We start from the raw sequence: 9,549 nt of genomic DNA on the forward strand, positions 1-9,549 counted from the left end.
TGACAGACTTCTTATTCAGTCGGGTCAAAGGAACAACGATCTTGTAGAAATCTTGAATGGGTCTCCGATAGTAACCCGCTAGACCAAGAAAACTCAGAATCTCAGATGGAGACCTCGGAACTTCCCGCTGCATCACGGCCTCTATCTTGGACGGATCGACCAGAATACCCTTCTGGTTAACAAGGTGCCCCAGAAACTACATGTCATGTAACCAGAACTCGCACTTGGAGAACTTTGTGAAAAGTCTCTCCTTCTTCGATGTCTCCAGCACCTCCCTCAGATGCTCCTCATGTCGCTCCTGATTCTTGGAATAAACCAAGATATCATCGATGAATACTATCACAGACCGGTCCAACATCGGTTTGCACATGTGGTTCATGAGGTCTATGAACGCGGCATGATCATTGGTGAGCCTAAACGTCATCACCACGAACACATAGTGACCATAGCAAGTCTGAAAGGCTGTCTTCGGCACGTCATCATCCCTAACTCACATCTGGTGATAACCCGATCGCAGATCAATCTTGGAGAATCAAGATGCACCATGAATATGGTCAAATAAATCATCAATTATTTGGAGGGGATAATGGTTCTTCACCGTTACCTTATTCAGCTCCCGGTAATCTATACACATCCGATATGACTCGTCCTTCTCCTCACAAACAGGATCGAGGCTCCCCATGGCGAACTGCTTAGCTCGATAAATCCCTTGTCTAACAGCTCTTGCAGCTGTGTAGACAGCTCCCACATCTCAGGAGGAGCCAACTGATATGGTGCCTTGTCTATTGGAGCCACACTAGGGACTAGGTCGATTCTGAACTCTACCTGCCTCTCCGGAGGTATCCCAGGAAAATCCTCTCGGAACACATCCGGGTACTCACATACAATCGATACATCATCCAATGTCGCCTTACCCTTGTCCCGAGTATTCTTGACATAGGCGACGTAATCTGCACAACTCTGTTGTAGGTATTGTCTCACCCTCGCTGCTAAACACAAGGTCGGTCCACCCTGCAGCCTCTCTCCTTGAGTCACTAAACCTCCCCCACTTGGGAGCCAAACCCATACAAGCTACTGCTTGCAGTCGATCACTACTCAATTGGGAATCAACCAATCCATACCCACGATAACCTTATTCCCTCGCAGGGGAATATGGACTAGGTCCACAGAAAACTGCTCATCGAACTGAAGGGTTTTGAGCATTCTAACTCACCTAAGGCGTACATGCAACCCTAGAAACCTTGGATCTATGTTTTACTAAGATATATGCAAATTTGATTTTTCCAAGGTTCTTAACCTAATTAGCATGGCATGGGGAACTTCAAACATAAAATCTAGTAGAAGAACATACCTTTCTTGTTGCTTGGATTCCTTAAGAACTTTGTGAGCCTAGCACCCCAATTGTGATGCCTCAAGCATTTCATAGAACACCACAACTCTTGGAATAACTTTGAGAGAAGTACACAAACACTCAAAATCGGCTAGCCCTCTTGTTCTTCACTTAGTTCCGATTTTGGTAGCCCATGGGGTCTTTATATAGTGTGTCACAAGTAGGGTTACACCATGTAAACCCTAATTGACATGGATTTTCATTTCCTCCATGATCCATGGGTTTTAACCTCCATGGACTATCCATGGAGCACCCTATGGGTTTTAGCCCAATTCAATAGACCATGGATCATTAGCGCACTATATAAGAATGGATGATTTACACAATCAACCACATATATTTAATTAGTCTCTTTTTGATCACAAAATTAATTCCAAATTAATTCTTGATCAATACTAGTTAAATAATATTATTAATATATTAGAACTTATAATATATTAATAAACCATAAGTGTTCTTTTCTCATTTTGTCTATCCAAGTGTCATGATGCCATGCAACCTAAATGGACCATGCCAACTAGGTCAAGTAAATACCAGAAATAGTTATGTACTTAGACACCTAATCCAACACGAACAATTGCAGTGTACATCCCCGATGAACCCTCACAGCTCATACCATCCTATCATCCGCTATATCTACATCAAGAGGACAATCTAGCTCCCCCAGAGCTCCAATAAATTGCTTGCTAAGTGTGAGCGATACCAAAGATCGGGTAGCCCATGAGTCAAACAATACCAGAGCAGGTATTCCATTCACAAGGAACTAACCTATAAGGAAACACGTAAACATAAGCAAAAATAAATATCAATAAAGAGATAAGGAGAAGATACATACCTGTCACGACGTCGTGTGCTGCATGTGCCTCCTTTGCGGTCAACTAGAAGGCTCTTTTCTTCGCCACTGACGCCTCTGCCCGACCCTGACGGTCATGAATAATCCTCTGCCCGACCCGCCACCTGTCCTGTTGTTGCTAAACTCAAACACTGGCACCTCTAGTGGCCCCTCTGATTGCACTTAAAGCAAATCAGATCAGATACCAGTGGTAGCATTACAGTCCCTGCTAACATGAACAGTTCGGCCACACTTGAAGCAACCCGAACTACCCGCCCTGCACGTCCCCTCATGCGACATAACACACTTGTCGCAGCGGCCTCGGCCCCGCTGGCCCTTCCCTCAGGAATCTACCTTGGGCTTCTTGCCCGAACCCTCCATACCAGATGCCACATCTGGCGTCCTCTTCCTCACCATCTCTAAATCAATCTCTCTCTCTAGCCCTGGCAATCATATCCTCTAGTGCCTTGCAGCTGGATTGACTCACAAACGGTCGGATATCGCTCCTCAACATCTCATGAGACTGTGCCTTTTTCATCTCCTCGTCCGCAACATACTGTGGAAGAAGAAGGGCCCTTTCCCTGAACATAGCAGTGATCTCCGTCAGCGTCTCAATCATCTGTCGGAGATCCTGGAACTCCCTACCAAGCTGCTGCACCTCAATCAAAGGTGCAAACTCAGCCATGAACCTGGCCGAAAAGTCACTCCAAGTCATCGCATCAAGAGTTGCATACTCTTCAATGACATGTCCAACATCCTCCCACATATCACATGCCATGTCCTTCAGAAAGCAGGAAGCAAGTCAGACCTTGTCCGCCTCAAGACATCAGCTGCCACGCCCCCGAACCAGTACGACGGAAATGCCCGGAGGTGGATGACGTTATTATATAGTATCATAACAATTGAATATAAATGAAACATACCAACCCACACAACGTACATTAAGAGATACAAACTTACATTGCTTACATAATGTATTTGTTCAAAGTTTATACAACGTTAATTGAAAAGTAACAATTCCAAAGTGCAACAAAAATCCAGTTCCCAATGACTTAAGTACCTGCTTATTGGTTCCCTGAGAATACAAGTCATTTTAAAAATCTTCCACAAGGAATGTTGGTGAGTTCATAAGCATTTTTGTATAAAAATCGGTTTGTATGTATTTTGTTTGAAAAGTGTTGTATGTTTCTAGAAAGTCCGATATTTTCTATAATAGTGAATTGTATGTCTTATACAAAAGACAGAAAATGTATATATGCAAGTTTCTTTGTATCTTCCCAGAAAATCCAATATTTTCTGATGTATGAAAATCTATAGTCTTAAACCCTAAGACCGAAATGGTGATAATAGTATACTGAAAAATAGTATGTAGTTTTATAATTAATAAAACTAGTGGAGCGTGAGCTTCCCGTAAACCAAGATAGTATTATTAATCCCTATGTGAGTCATTTTAACCATGCTTGATATGACTGTATGCCTGTTGCGACGTTCTTCAGGCATCAGAAATAGGTAAGATATTTGTCAACCTATATTGGGCCGTCTAGCTATAGCGAACAGCTCAGGTGTGTGGGTGTCAACCCTGTATACATCTACATACAACCACCCCGCTCTCCCTCCAGGAGACTCTGGTAATAATTACAGGACTTAGAGTGTATGCTAGGTAGGTACAATGAAGATAGAGTGTCTCACTAGAGCATTAACAGATTTATGTGAACTACGACTCCTTTCTTGTATCATGAAATAATTACACTTTTTGGAAATTTATGACAGGTGTTTTATGACATGCGTTTTATGAGTTTCATGACACGCTGTTTGTGACACACAAACTATTATGTCAACAGTTTGTTTTGTATTCACATTTGTGTAAACTATTTATAAAACTTCATATAAGTAGACAATGATAAATATGTCTAGTAGTAATATATGTTGTAAAAATAGCATAATATCCTTGGTTTTTAAACCATCAAAATAGTGATAATATAATTACGACTATTTTTACTAGAAAAGTCTATTTTCGGTAAAAAAATTCCAAAAATTTGTAGTTTTGCATAATCTCATACTTTTTCGGTGCAAACTTTGTTAAACACAAACTAGTTTAATTTGACCTACTTTAGTTGGTCATGATTTTTATGAAAACCATATAATGACTTTAATCTTTTTACACTTATACTATTTTTAAGTTGTAAAAGTAAAACATGTAAATACTCAATGACCAAAATATTTTTTTACTCCTATACACATGTATTCCGATTTTTATGCATGTAACAATTGATATCAACCATTATGTACAAGGAATTGTGCCATAATCAACATAAAATCATAGTGCATGAAATTATCCAAAGCACAAACGCATTTTAACTTATAACAAGTTTATAAAACACGAGCTTTATGTGTGTAAGCGTGAAGTTCTCGACATCAAATCCACAAGTCATTCCATAAACAAGTTGGTGCACACAAATATCCAATGGGTAAACGAAACTTGACATGTATTCCCCTCCCCCCCCCCCCCCCCCGAAAAGCATGAAAAACACGCAAAACATGGGGGTATGAAGCTCACCTTGGTTGATTTCGTGTGGTAGGAGGAAAGAAAAGAGAAGTGGTCTTGAGCCTAGCCTTACACAAGCTTGAAGGTCACTCGAGAAGTTTTGGTGATCTAAGGAACAAAATTTCCTAGGACCGACTATAAGGTGATGATGCTCAAAAATGGCTTTGTTCTTAGAGAGGTAAGGGGAGTAATGAGTAATAGGATTCAAGTGGCAAGAATGGGGAGCCCACTCTTCGGCTGAAACCTTTTTAAATAAAAGGGAAAGTGGCTTGGTTAATTCTTGATGGATTATTAAGGGTCATGCATGGAGACATGAAGTGTAAGAGCTTGCCATGCATGGTTATTTGATGGGCAATAAGAGGTAAAGTGATGAGGTGTCAAGGCTTGGTAAATTCTTTCCTTTTCTCTTTTTTTTGTGTTATGCAAAAGTAAAACCATTTAGCTCAAAGGGTGGAGTTCTTGGTTCTAGGGTGGCCGAAAACACCCTATATCCTTAATGGGTTTTCGGTTTTGGAGTGTGTATAGCTTTTGGGCTTAATTTGGCCCAATAAATGGTTTTCGGTCCAATAAGGCCCAAAGGAAAAAGGGTTTTTGTCCTAGGTATTTGGATGGAGAACTCGAAGCAAAGGCCCAAAAAATTTGTTTTTGTTCGGCTATTGGATCAAATTTGGGCTTACATGAGGTTATTACTACTTGATTCTTAGTGTATGCATGCATGTACATATAACATTGCCATTTTTGAATTTCAATAGTTTAATGCAATAAGGTTACATAGAGGAATTATTTGTATATGAATCACAATCTCAACCCTAATGTTGCCATTTGTGACATCATCCCCCCGTTAGAGGGAATTTTGTCTCGAAATTCATTCTAGAGCACCTCTCAAGAACTAGGGAAGAGATGTGGGTACTTCTGTCTCATCTGGTCTTCGCATTCCCAGATGAACTCTGGTCTTCGTTTGGCACTCCATCAAACCTTCACAATAGGAATGTGACTTTGATTTGTTCGTTTCACCTCTCTATCCATTATTTCTACAGGTTCCTCGATGAAATGAAGGTTTTCATTTACCTCAATCTCATCAAGCGGGACAACAAGAGTTTCTTCATATAGGCATTTCTTTAGATTAGACACATGGAAAACAGGGTGTACATTGCTGAGCTCTGGTGGTAACTGCAGCTTGTAAGCCACCGGACCGATCCTAGCAAGGGTCTTGAATGGTCCCATGTATCATGGATTCAATTTTCCCCACCTTCCAAAGCGTATCATCCCTTTCTAGGGAGAGACCTTTAGCACTACGCAATCACCAACTTGAAATTCCATGGGCTTCCGTCGTCTGTCTACGTAGCTCTTTTGTCGGTCTCTGGACACCTTTAGTCGTTCCATAATCTGAACAATCTTCTCAGTTGTTTCCTTGATAATCTCAAGGCCGGTGAGTGTGCTGTTTGGTACTTGCCCTTTTTCCAGTTGTGTATCCCCCACCTAAGCCCAACAGAGAGCGATCTGCATTTACGTCCGTATAGAGCCTCAAATGGAGCGACCTTGATGCTTGTGTGATAGCTATTATTGTATGAGAACTCGATCTGTAGCAAGTGAGTATCCCACGCCTTCCCAAAGTCTATCACACAGACTCTTAACATATCGTCCAATGTTTGGATTGTCCTCTAACTTTGTCCATCTGTTTGGGGATGGTAAGCAGTACTCATATCGAGCGGAGTTCCTAATGACCGCTGAAGTGACTGCCAAAACCGGGAGGTAAATCTACTATCCCAGTCAGAGATAATAGATACTGGCACGCTGTGTAACCTCACGATCTCTTTTATATAATTCCTAGTTAACTTCTCCATTTTATCAGTTTCCTTTATTGGCAGTAAGTGGGTGGATTTGGTTAATCGGTCGACGATCACCCAAATAGTGTCTAGTCCGCCCGCTGACTTGGGCAACTTGGTTATGAAATCCATTGTTATCTGTTCCGACTTCCACTCAGGTATTTCTGGCTGCTGTAATAGACCCGAGGGCTTCTGACACTCTACCTTAACCTTGGCGTAAATTAGGCACTTGCTGTAGGTAGCAATTTTGGCTTTCATATTCGACAACTAATAATGTTGCTTGAGATCCAGGTACATTTTAGCTGAACCTAGATGGACGGAGTACCTTGTCTTGTGGGTTTCATTCATAACAACGTCTTTGAACCCACCAAATTTTAGGGTCCAGATTTGGTCCATGAGGTAGTAGGCTCCGTCCTCTTTAATTGTAATGTTCTTGTCCATCCCCCGCAAGGCTTCATTTACGATATTTTCCGGTTTCAAGGCTTCCAGTTAAGCCTCCTTAATTTGCGAAGACAAGTGGGAATGGATGGTCATCGTTAGCGTTCGTACTCGGCAACCCGAGTACTCTTTCCAGCTTAGGGAATCAACCACCACATTGGCTTTGCCCGAATGGTACCAGATCTTGCACTCGTAATCGTTCAGCAACTTGACCCATCGCCACTTCCTCATATTTAGCTCTTTCTGGTTTAGGATATGTTGGAGGCTTTTGTGATCTGAGAAAACGGTGCACTTTATACCATAGAGGTAGTGCCTCCAAATCTTTAGCGCAAATATGATTGCTCCCAACTCGAAGTCATATATAGTGTAGTTCACCTCATAGTTCTTTAGTTTCCTTAACGCGTAGGCTATGACCTTTCCTCGATGTATGAGTACACAACCTAATCCTTGATTGGATGTGTCGTAATAAACCATTAAATCTCCTGTCCCTTCTTGGTGAGACAAGACAGGGGCGTTGCATAGAGCTTGTTTAAAGGCTTGGAAAGCATCCGCTTGTTTCTTTTCCTAGATAAAGGGTACACCCTTTTGAGTTAAGGCTATGAGCGGCTTGGCGATCTTAGAGAAATTCTGTATGAACCTCTTGTAGTAACTAGCGAGGCCTAAGAATTGTCTGATCTCCATTAGGGTTCTTGGGTTTGCCCATCCTCCAATTGCTTTGACCTTGGAAGGGTCCACATGTATTCCCTCCTCGCTGATCAAATGGCCCAGAAAATCCACCCTTCGAATCCAAAACTCGCATTTGGAGAACTTTGCATACAACTTCTCTGCCCTTAATGTTTCCAGAACCTACCGATGATGTTGAATGTATTCTTCTTTACTTCATGAATAGACGAGTATATCATCGATAAAACAATCACGAAGTTGTCAAGGTAGGGTCGGCAGACTCGGTTCCTTAGGACCATAAATGACGCAGGCGCATTTGTTAGACCGAAGGGCATCACTACGAATTCATAGTAACCATAGCGGGTTTGGAATGCAGTCTTGGGGATGTCTTATCCTTGGACCCGTAGCTGGTGGTACCCGAACCTTAAATCTATCTTTGTAAATTAACTTGCTCCTTGAAGCTGGTCAAATAAATTGTTGATCCAGGGAAGAGGGTGTCGATTCTTAACGGTGAGCTTATTCAGTTCGCGGTAATCGATGCACATACGAAGTGATGCATCCTTCTTCTTCACGAGTAATACCGGAGCTCCCCAAGGTGAGAAGGTTGGCTTTATAAACCCTTTGTCTAGTAATTCACTTAATTGACTGGAAAGCTCTTGCATCTCTGCATGAGCTAATCTATATGGCGGCTTGGCGATTGGTGTTGCTCCGGGTATCAAGTCAATCTGAAATTCGACTTGTCATTCAGGAGGTATTCTCGGAAAGTATTCAGGAAACACATCGGGAAAATCGCACACCGTTGGGATGTATTTATTGTTCTCTTGTTATTTCTTTTTATTAACCACATGAGCTAAAAATGCATGGTTCTTTTTGTGTAAACACTTATGTGCCTTGATACATGAGATGAGGCGAAGGTTCATACCGGGTTTGTCGCCATATATAACTAGGGTTTCATTGTTGGGTCAGTGAAGGCGAACGGCCTTCTCGTAACACGTAATATTGGCACGGTGGGGGCTTAACTAGTCTATTCCGATGATCACATCAAAATCCTAATAGTAATCGACATTAAGTCGATTGGAAAGGAGTGGTTATTTAAAGTTAGTGTGCACCCTATGAATACATCGTTGGTTGTTTCTGTTTTTCTGTTAGCCATCTCAATGGTAAATTTTTTGTTTAATGCATGAGTATTTGCTTGAGTAGGTGTTTAAACTTATTACTTACAAAGCTTCTTTCTGCCCTACTATCAAATAAAATGCATACATAAATAATCTTGAGGAGAAACGTACCAGTGACCACTACGGGATCCTTCACTGCGTCTTCATGTCCTATTGCTAAGACTCTTCCCGTTCCCCCTGTGTTCTTGTTGTTGGCCTTTGGACAATTTATTTTGTAGTGACCAGTTTCTCCACGCCCATAACATGCTTGACTTACACCAACATTGGTAGGTTGATTGGTATGTTGTGTTGGTGTCCTGCAATATCGAGCGGTGTGCCTCTTCCTATTGCAGTTAGTACAGTGCATCTCTCGACATCCACCGTTGTGATCAAAGTTGCATTTATCACATTTCAGGATATTACCCAAATATGGCTTGGTAGGTGCTAGTGTCGCAGGAGTGGTAGCGGCATGAACCACCATAATTTGTTGCTTCTTTGCAGACTGTTGATTTTTTTTCCCTTTCCTCTTGTTTCCATAATTTTTCTTGTGATGATTCTCCTTTTTCTGATCAGTTTCGGGAGTCATGGCGCCTTTTTGCACCCCACGGTCAATAAGCTTTTGGTCCAGACACTTGGCGCTGTCGAACGTTATTGGGTTTGTTGTAATCACATTCCCTTGAATCAGGGGATATAGTCCCTAA

Source organism: Lactuca serriola, chromosome 3 (assembly GCF_051521515.1).
Source record: "Lactuca serriola cultivar US96UC23 chromosome 3, Lser_US96UC23_V15, whole genome shotgun sequence".
Taxonomy (NCBI): Eukaryota; Viridiplantae; Streptophyta; class Magnoliopsida; order Asterales; family Asteraceae; genus Lactuca; species Lactuca serriola.